Source organism: Leptonotus elevatus, chromosome 2, assembly GCF_054856555.1.
Source record: "Leptonotus elevatus isolate MCC_2025b chromosome 2, RoL_Lele_1.0, whole genome shotgun sequence".
NCBI lineage: Eukaryota > Metazoa > Chordata > Actinopteri > Syngnathiformes > Syngnathidae > Leptonotus > Leptonotus elevatus.
In genome coordinates this window covers 27,330,417-27,349,069 of record NC_141240.1, presented here as the reverse complement: position 1 = coordinate 27,349,069, position 18,653 = coordinate 27,330,417, and the positions used below count along the sequence as shown (strand labels likewise).

The 18,653-nt window shown below is 39.6% G+C and overlaps 1 protein-coding gene and 1 long non-coding RNA gene across 2 annotated transcripts in view; one reads left to right on the top strand and one right to left on the bottom strand.

The window, feature by feature from the left end:
* ntsr1 (neurotensin receptor 1 (high affinity)) overlaps positions 1-18,653 on the top strand; it is a 30,492-nt gene that overhangs the window by 1,375 nt on the left and 10,464 nt on the right. The gene's annotated exons all lie outside the window — the stretch shown is intronic.
* On the bottom strand, positions 871-8,481 carry LOC147179434 (uncharacterized). Its single transcript, XR_015094087.1, has 3 exons — positions 8,041-8,481; positions 4,661-4,735; positions 871-1,440 (listed from the first exon to the last, which is right to left on the bottom strand). It is a non-coding gene; the product is annotated as an uncharacterized LOC147179434 (long non-coding RNA).

The following is an 18,653-nucleotide window of genomic DNA, read 5'->3' as shown; positions in this document are numbered from 1 at the left end:
GGTGCATTTTTTTTTACCAACTGCTAGTAAGCTTCTTAGCATTTTGGTTATGTTGTAGCCTGTTTAATTCTACTCACAAAAAAAACTCAGTTGTCAGAATTTAATGAATAGCAAAGCTGTGTGCATCCAAGTTAATAAACCAGTAGATTTCAGGGTTGTGCTTTATTACTTTTACTTCAGTAAATGAGTTGAATCAGTATATGTACTTTTACCAGAGGACCTGTACTTTAAAAGAGCCTTGTTGAGTTTGTCACTTTTTTACTTGCAACTGCCACCCACTGGCTTAAAGCAGAACTGCAACCTGTGTGCCAAGATCGTGCATGGTGTGCGTGCGAGTACGTGCACTTAAATAAACTCTTAATTTTTTAAGTTTTCCAGGAGTCTGAGCTGAAGTTTGGGCTGTGCTCGAACCGGTCTCTCTCTTTAAAAAAAAAAAAACAGTTTCCATCTATCACGTCTCCCTCTATCACTCCACCCCTCCCCATCCCCAAGAAAATGTGGCGTATTGGGAAGTAAAGGGAAGATATAAGCTGACAGGCAGTCGCATTTAAAAAGTCAGGGCATTTTGTACTCATCTGGGCATTGGTGGAGCATGCATGATGTAGAAAAGTTTTAGAATAACCTTTTTTAACTGCACAAGGCACCTTTAAGTACAAGGCCTGAGTACTTATGCCACTTGTGGTTTTCATTCATTCATTTATTTGAATCTGGTCTTTGGCCGACTGTGACAGATCAGATACAAAGATAGAAAACAGAGGCAAATTTGTCCTAATTTGGCAAGCAAGATTTATGATTTAGTCATTGAGACATTAATTAAACTGCCATTTTGAAAAATGCAGTGTTTCACAATGGATCAATGTCAGAATTGCATGAGCTCATGTCAGCCTTTATTCAGTAAAAGCCCTTAATAGGTTAGAGGGTTTCAGGAAATTAACTGAAGGCTTACTACCAATAACATGCTGCATATTTTACATCTTACATAAACTATGCATGCTAAAAAAAAACTGTGTGAATACATTGTATTTACAGTATTAACCCCTCTCTGGCTCACATAGCACACTACAGTATTTATCTTAATAGCAAAACAAAACAATCTTTCTCGAGGCCACTCTGTGTCCTTGTTACATGTTGAAGTTGTGTACAAATGATAGATCCAATTTCCCGGATATTGTTTCCAATGCATACATTTGGCATTGACTCAGTAGCCCAACAAGATTTGTGATAAGTGAAGAAGTAATGATGAGGTGACTTGTTCTGCGGGTGCTTTGTCACCCAGCTGGAACCTTGGAATGAGGCGAGAGGTCTGGAGATGGGACATTAACTCGCAGGATTGCTGCCAAATGGGTCGTCGCGGTGATCTTCGTCATTATCGTTTGCTGCAAGTTTCCTTCTCCAGTATTTTTTGTATCTGCTGTTCCTGTTTTCTTGTCATATCAAATTCTGCGATGTAAGCAGAGTCACATTCAAAGCATGTAGTAAGACTCCAGTGTCAACTGTAATGTCATTTTGAGGACATTTATTGTGCAGATCTCAAAAGTCAAATCAAAACTCAGGACTGCATTGTGAAAACAAACAAATAATTAATGATGTCAATATTCAGTATACTACATTAATCGACTTTTAACTAACGTAATTTATTTCTGATGTCCGGTTCTGTTCCCTCCAGACACTTACTAAACTGCCTGCTGTCTTGTTGTTCAAATTTGTGTACGTGCTGCTTTAATGCGGTTCCATCCAGATTTATGTAAAATGTTTACTTGATCACCCAAGCGCTTAATTCCAATCTTGGATTAGCGGGGTAATTAGCATGTCTTGTCTGTCTTTCCTTGTCAACTCCCAGTTTCCTTCCTTAATTATTTTTTTTTTTTTAGAGAGAGGTCAGTATTGTTCATTATACTCATGAAATAGAGGGCTCAAAATGTTTTGTATTTAAAATTATATTATTGGCTTTATAGGGTTAACAGGCAATCACATACCAAGTACATGAGTCTAAAGAACACACCTTAAAGGGTGATGACACGTTTTGTGACGCACACTATTTTCACAAATACACTTGGAAAAGCAACAATCTTTTTTTCCCCGTACACACGCGACCCTCACGTGAACTCGCTCATCACTCCACTGACGCAATATAGCGGCTAACCATTTTTTATCCTCTGTTGATTTTTATGAAGGCCATTGGCTTCAGCAAATAGCCAGTATCCGAGGGGAGGTATTTTAGACCCCACAAGACTGTTTCATGCAATTGAAATGATCATAGTTGTTACGTCCACAACTCCATTTGAAATTTCTTGGGCTTCCTTTCAGTCTGAGGACCATCGGCATCGGACCGTGGTGGCAATCAGGAAGTGATCAAATCGCTGCAATAATATTTTATAAAGTGAGTAAGAGAGGATGCTCTGTAAGCTGGTGTAAGCTCCCCAAACACCCCAAGCATGTTTTGTCAACCACGAGGGACTCTGAGGTCAGAGAGGCCTTGTGTGTGGGGAAATTGAACTATTGGGGGGAGAAAAGGCAGCGGGCAACAGAAGTAATTGGAAAACCTCACTAAAAGATCATTAACTTTTGCTTCCGTGACACAATAGTTGGGCTTAGACCAGTCGCGTATTTAGCCCATTTTGGGGATGCTTCAGCATGAACAATAACATCCCCAAAATCTTAGCATATATATATTTACCGTGTGTTCTTTTTAATTCATTCACTGCCATTGACGGCTACAGACATCGAAAATGCATTTGAACAATTTCTATTAGTTACACTTTTTTTCTTCTTTTGTTAACAAGAGTATGAAAACCTATAATTTTTTTATTGTATATTTAGAACAGATATAAAATGGGTGATTAATCGTGAGTTAACTATTGAAGTCATGCGATTAATTACAATTTAAAAAAATTATCGCCTGACGACCTTCATTTTTAATAATCTTTTCGTTTTTCTTAATTAGGGGCATCAGGCGATTAAACGTTTTAATTGTAATTAATCACATGACTTCACTAGTTAACTCAAGATTAATCACACATTTTATATCTGTTCTAAATGTTCGATGGGAAATAACCCCATTTTTTCATTTTTTAACAAAAGTGGAAAAAAAATTTAAACTAATAGAAATCGTTCAGATGAATTTTTGACGTCTATAGCCGTCAATGGCAGTGAATGAGTTAACAATATGGAAAATTACATCATATACATAAACCATAGAGTTTAAAGTAGCACTAAGGAACTTTTCAACCTTAATAAAATATTTTCATAACTCTTCTGATGAAACATTGACTTAAAACTAGTTGAATAGTACCTTTGTCATGGCCTGAGGGGGTCTGTATCATTTGGCACTAAGCAACACAAAAAACAACAAATGTGCTGAATGCTTTACGGCATACGTCACTTCCCACTTTCCCCATTCGTTAAATTCCAATCAATTTGAATGTCGATGCATGTCCTGGTCCTAGAAGCTGCAAAACAACTGAAAACTTTTGTCTGAGGAGACAAAAAAGAAAAAAGAAAAAGAGAAGCTACCCAGATAAAATGACAGTCAAGGATCAACACTGGCCCGGATTTCACCTGCTTGCGTGAGCTAAAAAAATGACACAATGCGCTTGTCTGCATAGGAAATATGGTCTTCCTTCAGACATAATACCACATTTGTCCATATGGCACCGCCATAATAAACGTAAACTAAAAATTCCTTGGTGTTGTTTTAAAAGTGATATTTAAACAACAAAAATACAGTATCCACCCATTTGATTAAAAAATAGTTTACCCACCTCTGCTGCTGCGTACAAGCGGAGCATGAATGATCTAGTCGAGTGAATTTGTAAGTTCCTTACTTTCACCAGGATATGCGAAAGGTTTATTACTCTGCCACTCAATACCAACACATTATTTTCATTACTAGTCTGCTTATTTTTGCTGCTCAGTCATGCTACTTGATAGGTTGTTAGCTGAGGAGCTGTTGTATCAGAAAGAGTACCCGTACCCATAAATTAGGGATAAAATATGTTTATATTTTACTATTCCATTCCGTTTCTCCTTTGCTTAACTTTTATTAGATTAGATAATTTATTAGCTTACTCACTGACTTCCCACACAATTCTTGGAACGGGAAATACCCCCAAACTACCTATCTTCACTCTTTGTAGCACCCAAGCACACCTAAACGTCTTTATAGCACCCCTAAAACTCTAACCCTAGAATCACCTCTGCCTTAAACAACATTTTAACATAAATGATCTAATTTTCCTTACAGGATGAATGAAGAACAAGGTGTCATTACAGTTCTGGGACTGGTTTCAGAAAAGATTTATTATTCCAACTGGGCGCCTTTTATTTTCATTTTAAAATACTTGATCCCACCTAGGAGATGACTTTGCAGAAGATGGAAGGTATACACTAAAGTGTGTGCAGAAGGTTGCAAGGCGGCTAATTGAATGACTCTGCTTGAGCAAATCTTTTTGATTTAAAGGCTGCAGGATGCTGAAAAAGGGAAATGAAATTCCACTCAGTGCTGTTGACTCATCGAAGTTATTTCCGATTATTTATTATATATTTATTTTGTCACTGATGGTGTGGCGCTTCACTCGTCTGATTTTGTTGCAGGTGGTGTGGGTTCATTTCCCACTCAGGGAAAGTGTGACTGTGTGAGTGTGAGTGTCTGTCTCCATACCGTATGTGCCACGTGATTGTCTGGCGACCAATCCGGGGTGTAGTCCACTTTTCACCAGAAGTCAGCTGGGATAAGCTGAAAAGGGAATGGATGGATGATATTTACATTTTGCCATTTAGCAGGCAGTGTGTTTCAACAACTGCTCTGTGCACTTAAAGGCCTTTCCACCTTCAGCCCAGAGTGGACTCCTGCTGTGTCTACACTTCACTTCACTTCACTTCACAAAAGTATGAATTTCAATTGCAAAGCAAATTGCTTATATTGCATGCTAAAATGTCTGTTTTGTTTTTATTCATGGCTGCACATGTAAAAATGTCAAGTGTTGACAAATACTATATCATGCTAGGCGTAAGGTCCATCCATGCAGATGCAGGCGCACATTCTCTACTCTCTGCAGATGTTGCCACTTTCTGTCACAATTAGGAAAGAATACCATGAATGTTCTAATCTAGACTCTCACGACTTGCATTGGTGTACAACTGCATGGCATCAGAACAGACAGAGTTGTTTCTTTTGTTCCAGTAATCACATTTAGCTACATGACAGAAGGAGACAATATGTGAACTTCAGGAGCATGCAGTTTAGTGCAAACAGCTGATGGTTACGAGTTACGTCCAAACTTTTCTAAATGGTGCCCAGTTTGAGATATCACCTTCCTGGAAAGTTTCCATGACTTGTCATCTATCTCTGACATTAGGGGACACTCCCCCTTTAGCGCCCATGAAAACTTTTCAGATACTCAATGCGTAGTTGCAATCTCTCTGAATCAGGTCAACAGTTCCATTCGCCAAGCTCTCCTCAGGGATGGTTTGCTCTCAGCTCACGTTGGCGACTCATTGTAACACTATAAAAAGGTGACAAATGTGTGACCCAGCTCACAGGAGCAATTAATGAGTTGAGATCATCATTGCTTTGACCTGCTTCGTGCTATCTACACATATACGTAGGTATTAAAAAATAACCCACATTCAGAATTGTTTATCACAACACACTGCAGGGATTTCACACAACAGTTGATGCATGACAATTTCATATATTTGATGCTAATAGTTGATCGTTCCCTGCGCCACCTATAGGACAACCGCCACAGTTCCAATTCTGAACACAATCACATACTTCATATGTGAGCCTGCTTAACATGTAATCTCTTTCTTTGTTGGTAATGTATATATTTTAACATCATTCCTAACTGCATGAGGTCCGGTCGACTCTTGTGTGGTTATGCTTAACAGGAATCTGACCAGACCTTGTTGAATCACCAGCAAAACAAATGAATCCCCTCAAATTGGTCGAATTGACAGAAGGAACCGTTTCATACCCATGTGGATGCTACGTTGGCTTGTAATAAGGAGAATAACATCAATGTCATTGCCGTGGTAACCCAAGAGCACCTTTTTTAATTATCTGAAATTTTTGCGGCCCGGCCTGGAAACCTGGCATGCTGTCTCAGAATGTGCATACATTGGGCTCTATATTCGTAGACAGTGTGGCCAGTGTGGTCGCCTGCTGGAACCACGTCTAAGTATCAGCGCAGGTAGTGTAAAGCGATTTTGGTCAATTTAATCGAGGCGCAGGCAAACGTGTGGTCATCGTATTTAATTTATAAATATGACAACAGCATGCATCGAACCCTTTGAATCATTTCAGAAATCAATTCGTAAAACACATTATTATTATTATTATTATTATTATTATGAGGAGGAGGAGGAGCCAAAACTATGCTATCAAAGAAAGCAAGTGAATAGTCCAAAACGGGCTCCTTCGTCAACTGCCTCTAGGGCCCGGTTCACACGGGAGCAAAGCCGGCTTTCTCAAAAAAATCTTGTGCAGACAGAAACATTTCAAGACTTGACGTGACTTGACATGCGAGTGTCAAAAAAAAGACGCTGAGGACGTTTAACGGCTGTAATGCAAAGTCTGGAGTGGCACTGTAGCGCAGCCACAGGAAGTTAACGGAAAGCGTAGAAGAAGAATCAGCGAAGAGGAACCACTGATCTGAATATATTACTAGATAGCCGATAGAACAAGACTTTTGAAGCCGCGAGGCTGCCATATTGCTCCTCCCAAGAAACATTTCTCAGCATACGATACTATACATTTACAGTATCGAAATTGGAGAACATTTGATACAGTACTTTGTAGAAACAGCATGATTTATGATGTTTTAAATTTGTTAAACATAAAAACAAGATGACTTCAGACATTTTACAACTTGCCTTAAATAAATGTATAAATTATATGCGTAAAAGATGTTTACAGGAGGAAACTTGTATATTTCTTATTAAAGAATTATAACTGTAATTCAACAAAAGATCCCTCTGCCAAATCTAATATTGGGGTCTAAGGAACTGAGCGCTAAAAGAAAAAGTGTCAAAAGGGGTCAAGTTTGGTGGAGGACCCAAACGCAGGGAAGCAGGGCAAGGAGGCAGAGGTAATGTAAAAAAAAAAGAAAAGAAAAGGAATTTAATTATACAAAACAAAAGCGAACTACAAATGGCAAGTGAAACAAAACATGGGGAGGACAACAAGGCAAAAAAACTGGCAGCATGACAGGAGGACAATGAATCGACGCAGACAGAGGGGAGACGGGAGTCTAAATACACACACTAACGACACAACAAGACACACCTGGGGCAAGATACAGGTGGCTGAGGGCACTGATTGGCTGACACAAGGAAGGGCAGGATTACACTTAACAAGACCCAGGGAGACACACAAGGAAAAACAGAACCCAAACATGACAAAAAGGGGGTCTTCAAAGCAGCACATACCGTCCACTTCTTCTTCTCTTTTTTTTTTTTTACACTTTTTTACTTGTTTTTTTAACTTGTAAAAAAAAATAGTGACCACCCCAGCCCTCTACTAGCCTACGAGCTGTATATGTCTAATCTGTACGTATATGTATCATTTATACGGTAGTCTGTGATGTTTACCGACATCAAATGAAGTGAAATTTTCAGTTCTCCAGAACATGCTGTTTTATTAATCCAACAGGCAATTTAACGCACACACATCCAACAGCCTTAACTCCCATCATAGCTCGCGAGATACAATATAATTCTAGCATGTCCTGCATAACAAAAATCACTCGACTTACTTGCAAAAAAAATAAAAAATCAATCCTGTTCAATACGTCTAGCTTATATCCAAATCAGGACAAAGACAATTAACTGTACTGTTTTTCACTAGCTAGTGAACATTTAACAAGTTCACGACATTTTGTTGTTGTTTTTTTCACATAACATTTTTTTTCAACAACACATGGTCCTTATAAGTCCAGTCTGGAAGCTGGTTTACTTACTCTCCCTGAACGAGTGATGATGACTTTTCTCGTGAGTGGTTGGAACGGAGGTTTCTCCCTGACTGGGGGTGATACTCACATTTGCCTCAATATCAGCAGTCTCTTCTGCTTGTTATACTTGCTGGATGACTTGTGATAGTGTCAAGTCAGCTGTGAGCTGAAATTTCTGGGATAATTCCATGTCTCGGATTCCACGACGAGTTTATCTTGGATGTGTTCAGCTCTCTTATCACCAAACTCACAGCTCTCCGCCAAATCATACAAAGCTCTGATGTATGCTTCTCCCTCCTTACCGGCTAGCTGGCTTTGTTGATAAAAGCAGGCCCGTTCATGTATTAAGTTTAGAGTTGCCACCCGTCAAGTTTTTCACATAATTATTCTCTTTTAAAATAGAAATCTCTCCCAGGACTAAATTTGTCCCGTTTTTTTTTTTTTTTTTTAAGGAAGAATGCCAAAAGCTAATTTGATTTCCTTAATTCTGTTGTCTAAAAATGTCCCCTGCGCTACTGTGGAACGCTTTGTTACCAAACGTGCCAGCGATGGCACTTTGAAGTACCGTAACTCTGTGCTATCTGAAAAATTCCAATGGTGTCTGAAAGCTAAGCCCTTGTGCTTTACAGAAAAAGTATCGTCATTACGGTAATTTCAGTCCTCCTCTTACGGAAGCCAGGGAAGTCGGTGAGTCACGACAAAAGAGTGCAGAGGAGAACAGCCGGATTTTCAGACATTTCTACATCAATCTGAACAAAAAACGTTAACAAGAAGGTAAGTATATCGACACTTGTATCACATGGTGGCTTTTTATAGAACCGTACGTACGTAATTTTGGGTGAGGTTTTTCTAGAATAGTGCAGTACACGTTGCCACGTCGTATCCTGTTGTTTTTTAGAGTGCATGCCTTGTTTGCAGTTTACAGTGTGTGTGACTAGCTGAATAATGAACATTACACTAAGTTCAGTTTGTTTTGTGATAAGGGACATACATTGCATTGCACACTCTCTCTCTCTCTCTCTCTCTCTCTCTCTCTCTCTCTCTCTCTCTCTCTCTCTCTCTCTCTCTCTCTCTCTCTCTCTCTCTCTCTCTCTCTCTCTCTCTCTCTCTCTCTCTCTCTCTCTCTCTCTCTCTCTCTCCGAAAAAATTCTCAGCTTTTATTTAAATTTGAACAAAAAGTGGCACGTCCAAAACTATTCATACCTTTCTCCTCAAAAATCTATAAAAAAGCCTTTATTGGCTGTTACAGCAAATAAAAAGCATCCTATATTTGCTGACCCGGCTGATATTTTTGCCCATTCATCTTTAGCAATTAGCTCTTCTTGTCATTACCCTGCTCTTTAGTTCCCTGCACAGATTTTCAACGGAATTCAAGTCTGGACTGTCTGGGCCACTACAAAATCTTAATATTTTCCTGCGCGAACCATTTCTTAACCACTTTTGCTGTGTGTTTTGGGATTTTGTCATGCTAAAATATCCACGTATTCAAAATTTGCCGGGCGTATGAATAATTTCAGGCATGACTGTTAAGTGCCCGAGCTTGGTCAGGTGTACCTTTTTTTCACAAATCCAAGGTAACCCTAATTAAATTCCGTCTTGGAATGAAGTAATCATCGAACTTCTTTAACACAATGTCATAGTCCTTTTTATGTTCTTCAATCTCAAATTCTAGGCAACTGAATATTTTTTCAGCTTCACTGCCTAAAGCATAAATGTGAAAGTGCGAAAATCGTTGTTTCCACTCCGGCCCTTCTCCAGGGCTCGTGAATTTAAACTCTTCAGGTGGACTAAACTTCGACATCGTAACCGCATTTTTCTGGTCGCGTCACTTCTGACACCATGTGATGTTTATCGACATCAAATGAAGGGAAATCCTCGGTTCTCCAGAACACCCTGTTGTATTAATCCAACAGGCAACTTAACGCACACACAGCCAACTGCCTTAACTGCCATCAAAGCTCGAGTGAGCCAGAGTGTTTACTTCTCGGACAATAGTAATTCCCATACATGACAGTAGTCTGCTCGAGAGAGTAAGATGGCCGACCTGTCGATCGGTTATCCAGTAAAATATACAGATTAGTGAGACGAACACAGGAGACGTGTCAATGGCGGGTGATTCAAGTACAACAACATAACACAAACTATTTTTCAGTAAAAGCATAAGCAAGCTAAGGAGGCTGCGCAAAACGACCACAACACGGCTATCCGCCATTGTTGTTAACATACTGGCGGTTCGCGCACAGTCACGTGAGAATTGAAGCATACGTCATCAAACTAGGACAACACGTCATCATCAAGCTGCGACCACTATGTCATTACCAGAGGAGTATCCTGCATATGGCGTTTTGAAATCTTTCCACTCTGGAGCCCGGTTACAAAAGTGATCGGTTTCAAGCTCCAAAACGGCACCGCTGTGTTAACGAGCTGCCCAAACGGCAAGAAATATGTGCGGATACATTGAAACGGGCTTTCGTGTGGAAGGGGCCTAAATAGACAGGCTGATTAATCTCAATGAGGAACAGGTGTGTGAGTGGCCATGGCGCCACCCAGCGGTCAGGCGACGGCTACAAAACAAAACTTAGGAGCACAGCCTATGGGGTAGATGTCACGGACTTTCGACTTCCGGGTTTCACACATCAGCTCCCCGCAGCTGCAGATGGGCGGGAGAGCGCAGGGCGTCTCATCTCCCTGAAATGCTTCGGACAACTGAGACAGACACACTAGTGCACTACACACTCGCACTCGTCAATGGGAACGCGCAACCGAGGGACACAAAGGCTGAAGCGCAAAAACTGGGATGCGGCCCACATGTCGCAAACAGGAAACTTAGCTGATGTGTGAAAACCAGGAAGTCGGAAGTCCCGCCTCCTCTGTGGCATATACCCCATTAACTCCCTTCAAAGCCAGACTTACTCTGACATCAGAAATGTATCATAGCCCACTGTTGTCCATATCATTTGGTAATTTAATTGATGTTTTATGTGCTGTTATTTTGATAGCAGGCTACTGCTTATATATATATATATATATATTTTTTTTTTTTTTTTACTTTGTTTGTATGGTGTCCTTGAGTGCCCTGAAATAAAACAAATTCTAATTATCGTTATCCTTCATTGACTGTTGTGCACTGCTTGCCCAAAGACGCCACAGGGTATCAGCCTTGTGACTAATCTGTCCCTGAGAGATCAGAAACAAATGAGGAATTAACATACATGCATCCAAACAGTACTGAGATCTGCAAATGAAAGGGAGATTGCTGGGGTTTCATTTGTGTTCCTTACAAATTAAGTCATTTAGAATGAAGGTGCAGGTAAATGTGATGACTATTTGTCACACTCAGGCCAGCCCCAAACCAAAGAAGACATTAAGTAAAAATGCAAGGCCCCTTGTCATCATCTTCAATGGGTTGTTGTCACAGATAAGCGTACTCACCCTGGATGGAGGTAACTTATTAAAATGACAAAATTGAGTTCCACACAATACATTATTGTATCTCAAAATACCAAGAGACTTTAAATATATCAACCTGTTGTTATTTGAAAACATTATATTGATAAGGTTATGTTCCTGTTTTCACTTTTAATCCGAAATTTCTAATTTGCCATCATCTTTTGCTCCGTATTCTGGCAGACCAACAAGGGTGAGATTTACATCCTATTGCTTGTGCTTATTTGACAATAAAACACGACGTGATGTTCTATAAGTTTGTGTGGAGCCTTTGTATAAGCAATGTCAAATTGTGCAAATATTTGCATTGCTCCCTGCTGAAAGTGAGATTGATGTTTATTTGGGTAAAAAGAACCGGGTCACGGCATTTATGAGAGCACACTGCTGCAGGAAAAGATAAATAGACCTTCTACTGGTTGTTAATAGCAGGGAAACACCCCCAGCCAGGAAGTAAGACAATTAAGGGAGATAAACTGTAGGAACGTTTTTTTTTCTTTCTTCATTAAATAAGGAGCTCAAGGGGTCTTATTCATTGCCCTGATTTAACTTTTAGGACATTTGCCCACATTGAGTTCATGAAGGAAGATGAAATCATTAACAGAAAATACCAAATGCAGTGACTTGCTTGCACATCTGTCACCTTCTCCACTCTGACCTGCTTCTGTTTCGACTAATGCACCTCCGTGGCCCAACACGCACTTGACGTTTTCCATTTGTCCCTTATCATTCATCATGCCTCTTATCGCATGGTTCCTTCTGAGACCTGAAACGCATCCTTCAATGCAAGCCCCTTGTATTGAGCCAGTAGATCTTATGAGATCAAAAGCTACCAAACAAAACAAAAAAAGACGTGCGTTACCGCACGCAGCCTCGCCATTACGATTGAAGTGTATACATGACGCTTGTTCGAATTGACGAAAGGACTGTACCACCCCTGTGATTCCGAATGAAATTCCATTCGTATTCAGCCTTTTCATTCCTATTTAGATGTTTATATAGAGCGTTTTCATTCCGTTTGGCCATTCGGATTCATTCTAATCGGAATACATGGCTCCATGTAAACCAGGCTACTGATTTACCTTTACATGGCTTGTGGGCCGGGGGTTTCCACTTTCCCCCAGGAGGGCAGCGAAGTGTGTATGTGTGCTACGGGGATACATTGAAACCCCTTTTTTTGGGTAGTCTTTAAACATGTCTGAGGCAGCTTGTAACTTTTCAACAGCTTCTATGGCCGTCGTTCATTTCTGTTGACTGATTATCTTTTTGGACTCGGCAGGCTTAATAAATAGCAGTTCATCACTTGAGTCTATTATTTCTACAGGGCTCTTCTTGTTCTTGCCATTTTCTCACTATTCTGATAAGTTCATGCATCTGTGAGCAGCAGAGCGATCTCATTTTTATACAACCAATTATGAAACGCTGCACCATACTAAATTTAGTAAGGCCATTTCGACTCAATATCTCTCCTTTTAGCTGCTAATAATCTTGGGCTATGTCAGTCTCTAAATCCTGATATGCTTTGAATGTCTCACCTGAGAGAAATAGTGCCAAGAGTCCACCAGCCCACTGTGGTTTCAGCCATCCTTGTTGTGTTGCTGTACCTTTAAAGTCATAAAAAAAATATATATATATATATATATATTATAAATAAAATAAAAAAATAAAAATAAAAAAAGTCATAGGTGTCCACATCCCCATTTCGGTATCACATCACTTGCCTTGATTTTAGTTCTTGCTAAATGGAGTAGCTCCTGCTCCTTGAGATGGTCGTCTTTATTTGCTACTGGAGAAGGTCCACATTGGTTTCCTGCTGTGCCTTCTGGGTCTCCAACGGCACCTGCATTAATTGCTCCATTTGGTGGCATAGTTGGCTGGCTTGTATGGAGTTCAGAAATCTGCTGGGTCATGGTCATCAGGGCTGGGAGGGTTACTTTTAAAAGGTATTCCGTTAAAGTTACAAGTTACCTGCTAAAAAATGTAGTTAGTAATGTAATCCAAGTACAATAATATTAAAGTAACATATTACTCCAATACCGAGTATGCTCATGAAGACAAAATAAAAATATATATTCTATACAATAGGTGATAGGGACCCGGGCAGCCTACAAATAGCAAAAATCATTGTGTAATCAAAAAGCATGTAGGCTATAGATGGTTGATTGATTGATTGATTGGTGTCCATATGTTGATGGATGGATGGATGGATAGATGGAGTGTGACATCAACTGCAAAAAACTTTTATCCCAGTCACCGTGTAACCGTGTATATGTTGTGTATGATGTTTAAATAGTAAATTGGTCGGAGGAAGATTTGTTTGGAAGTTGTAACTCACATTATGGTTGTAGGCTAGCTAGCAAGAAACTACAGCGCATAGCATGCCGCTGAACTCTTAGCTCAAACTTTCACTCCGAGTAAATTCCAGTGAATACCGGTCGCCATTTCCTCCTCCCGTTCATGAAGCTTTTTCAAACTGCCCGCGTGTGGAGGACACGTCTGGTCAGTTCGTTTGTCCCCACCTCCCCGACATGTAGCGAGCGAATGTGCGAATATGCGAATGTATGTATGTCTGTCTGTCTGTCTCCCTCCCTTTCTCTCTCTCTCATCGTAGAAATTGTAATCCCTTGAAGTAATCCCCATTTTTTATAAATGTACCTGTAATCTGATTACATATTTTTTCCTGTAACTGTAAGGGAATACAGTAAAAAAAATTGGGGAATCTGATTACGTAACGGTGGTACATGTATTCCGTTACTCCCCAAACCTGATGGTCATATACTGTATGTGTTAAAACTTTGCATGGTGCCGCCATGGGCCCTTCACAAGTTAGTCTCCTACACCTTTAAAATAACACTGTGACTAATGGACACATTCCAAATACTATCCCATTTGTCGGTGAGCGAACGTGTCCAACTGCTTTGCCTCATGGAACAGTGATGGAGTGCAGACGACTTTACCAGCATCAGTTATGTCTGTATTATGTTTGCCAAGTACAATATATCTCAATCGCTTTCATTTCACACACGCTTCACTTTTATGCCTCATGCAGAGGAGGGAAATAAAAATGTGTTATAATTAATGATTGTGATGACAGGGGGAACAGGAAATCAGCTTCCCCGGCTTTGTGGTGACTTTCAATGCCTTTAGTATGCCTTATATTATGCAATTATTTCATGCCGTGCTTTTCAAATCACTACTGTAAAAGGCTACACTTGGAAAACAGCTTTTTTTTCTTCCTCCGTTGATGTCATCCATCAAGGCGGAACTATGTGAATGAAATGAGAGTATCCTAAGGGTGCATGTTCTCAGTCATACCATGTCTTTTAATCATCGTCTTAGACTATACCTGCAGTAGGGACAGAGTAAGGGTAGCTGAGGCTTGGTAATGGGCTCTAGCCTGTCGCAGACTGTGGTGAGGGAGATTAGGTGTCTTTTATTACCTGCTCTGTGAAGCACTTTGGGGTGTCGACGTTGTATGCAGCAGTTAAGAAAAAATATATAATTATATATATGAAAGGTATATTATAAAGTATTTTTTGACTGAAACAATTTAGAGTCTTTAAAGAACCAAATGTGTTTTCATAAACATCACATTTTATTTTGTTCTTCAAATGAACAGATGGACAAAAATGATTCAGTCTGCAAAAGAAATGACATGAGTGTAATTGTGAACATCAAAGAAAATGTTGTTTATTCAAGTAAACTAACCCAGTGTGTCCCAATCTTTAGTGAGCCAAAGCACCCATTTGAAAAGAAAAGCAAAGAAAAAAAATGTCAAGAAAAAACTCACGGCAATTATGATGATGTAGTCTTCTCACAAATTGACTAATGGAACACCAATGAACTGTTCTGCCTAATTTTTGGACAAATTAAATTTAACGGGATGATTTCCTATGACAAAACTCACGACACACTTGGTGCCACCGCAACCCGGTTATGAATCACTGACTGAACTAACAGAAACGTTTTTTAAACATACACAGTAGTAATTAATAGTCTTCAAAGACCATTATGCAATTTTGTAAACTTCAAAAACCATTTACGTTTTTCAACTAACCTAACAGACAATAATTGGAGGAAAATCAAATAAATGTAAAGGCTTTATTTAAACTAATTCTCATCCTTCCAATTTCTACTTTATATCGCTCATCCTGAATGTAAATGAAGATAACGTTTTTGAGAGCATCATGCAGCTTATATACTTACATGGATTGTTTTTTTCTTCACACTGATGACAGTTTAGAATTAAGTTGTGCAAATGTACAATTTTATAAACATGGAAGACAGATTTGAGTTTGTGATGAAACTAACTTTGACATTTTGTGAAAATATTATATTTAAAAAAAAATAAACTGTGTAATTTAGCATTTAAATAGACAGTGTAGAAAATACACATAGATGCATTTGAATGTTCAATAAAGTTAAGACATAGATTCATGCTTTTTATTTAGTCTGAACATGAAGTCGCATCATTAGCTACTTTCATATGAACATTACTGTATTATGAATATCACTCTGTTTTGCTTTTTCGTGATGAGAACAGAGATTGTGCGCATTACCAACCATCTGTATAAGTTAGAAAAATGTAAACATGTCGGACTGTGAAGACACTTAACTTTTGTTGACACAGTAAGCACTTTGTCTTTGCAGCATGCGCCTCATTGTGCAGCAACTGTGCCGTCGTGCTTTATGGCGGGCCGGGCTATATTAAACAGCTGCCTAAAGAGTTCATGTTTTGAATTTGAAGGTCAATAATACTACATTTGATCACAACTTCCACTTTGAGCTCAAATCACTTGTTCATATTTTTGCTCCAATTGCACATTTAACAGAATGAAAACAAGCCCTGAAACTGACAGCACCCATTTCCCGGCTGTTCAAAACTAAGTGTTGTTACCCACACAGCTCTGTCCATATGGACAACTCAAAAGCATGGAAGCGAGTGAGCTCACACCAACCTTACATGCTGCAGCAACCCCCTCCCCACTTATGATTGTCGTCAGCCTGTGAAGGAAGAGTTGATTGAGGGCAACTTCTCAAGAAGGTGCAAATCGCTGCGATCGACACAGCGTGTGGAGGCTGAGCAGGGTTGTTGGCCTCGGGCATTTTCTGTCAATGCAAACAGGCATCGTGCCTATGTCTGCTTGTCATTCTCATATGTAGAAATACTGATTATATGTCAACATAGAATGCTTCCATATCAAGAGGTCATCTGAACCCAATAGGTTGACATTTGTATCACGCTGTGCAGCAGGTGTCGCGGTCATGCAGGATGAGAGGATGCCCAAAAAAAAAAAAGACATGAGGATCAATATATGAGTTGTGTGTGTAGTGTTGTACTTGGCCAAACTTGTGATGGTTTCTAAGATTTGTTTTTTTAGCATTTCTTTCAACGCCCCCGACCCCCACCCAGCATGAAATTAGATTCCAACAATTTCCATAGTAATGAAATAGCCTATTAAGCCACAGCAAAGGAAGTGGAACTACATATAGAGGACAACCTGAAGCTCGGAGCCAAATGTCTTGACATTCAAATACACAAGCCAGATGTAATACATAAAATGTAATATCTGTCCAATAGATTAAATTGAATGCAGAAAAATTGATTTGCTTCACTTTCCATCAATCTGTACTGGAGGTTATTGTCTATATGTTACCGCAGTTGTAACGTCCTTGTTTAGTTTAACTAAATCAATGCTTGCAGGCCTCTGCACTTCAAGTCTAAAAGCACTAAAAGTAATTACTACTGTACTAGGTTTACAAATGTAAAGAACTCCAGTACTTCCGAGGATGCTTCCAACATAGGGCAGCACGATGAACTACTGGTTAGTACTTCTGCATCACAATTTTGAGGTTTAGGGTTCAACACTCGACTCGTCTCCAGCCTTGCTGTGTGGAGTTTGTTCTCTCTGTGCTTACCTGAACGTTCCATTCCAAAAGCATTTAGGTGTGAATGCAAGTTGTTTGTTGTTTTGGTTGGGTGTGGAGAAGACAGTGAGTTGGAGCACTCTCAAAGTGCTTCATAAATTGGGTGAACCCAAACTGAGCCCAGGCTCAGACCTGGGAAATATGGTCTCTTAGCTCACCGCCGCCAAATCAAACAAGGCAAAGACCACATAGAGAAAAAAAAATGTCATCTCAAAATGATGGTTCTTACTACAACCTGTCAAAAATGAATGAGCAAAAGCTGTTGATAACAAAAATGCTCTCTTGTTGATTATACTCTTCTGACTTTTGGGTCTTGGCAGTTGTGCAATTCAGAATTTGAGCCTCAAAAATCATTGTACCCTTACGTACACGGGTGAGATCGGCCTATTAAGAGATCACAAGCATACACTAGAAAAACTTCCATCAGCCAGTATGGAAGAATAAATAGATTTGAGGATTAGCGTTTTCTCTTACTTTGTGTGTGTGTGTATGTGTGTGTGTGTGTGTGTGTGTGTGTGGGTGTGCGTGGGTGTGTGGGTGGTCTTGTTTTTGTCACATAGTGGGGCTAACATTTCGAGATTTCACAGAGTTGTGGGGCCCACCCGTCCATGTGAGGCCATTTTGCTGGGCCCCACAAGTTTAGACCTCTTTTTGAGGGTCAAGACTTGGTTTTAGAGATTAGGTTTGAATTGGGTTATGGTTGAGGTTAGGGTAAGGAATAGGGGTAGGGGTAGGCAATCATTTTTGATGGTTGAGTTAGACGAAGGGGCTAGGAAATGCATTATGTCAATGAGATGGCCCTACAAAGATAGTAAAACAAATCTGTGTGTGTGTGTGGGGGGGGGGGGTGATTTATCCCTTGCACAACAACGCTGTGGTAGCTATTAAGAGAGAGAAATGAGTGCCTCTAACACACTTTCATGAGGAGTCTGTCATCATTCAAGACCTTGGTAGGCAAAATATTCTGAAATTACAAATAATTGGAAAACGAAATAAATGCTATTATTAATATTAGTATTAATTATTCAGCATTAATTTTCTATACCATTTAACCTGTTCGGTCGTGTAAATGTTACTAGCACAAACGACACAACCGCGCTGCGGTCCAACATTGCAGCTCGGGTTTTGACATAATTGTGCTTGACTACACTTAACACACATTCTCTGTTAGCACATTTTTTTCCCAGTTCTTGGCTCACAAGAACTTTTTTAAATGTTGTTGTCATTTAAAAAAAAAGTGCACTTTGAGACCAGTTTTCAAATAATAACAATTCTGCCCTGTAAACAAATGGCCCTAACGACATTGTCAACAACAACAGCCAAAATGTG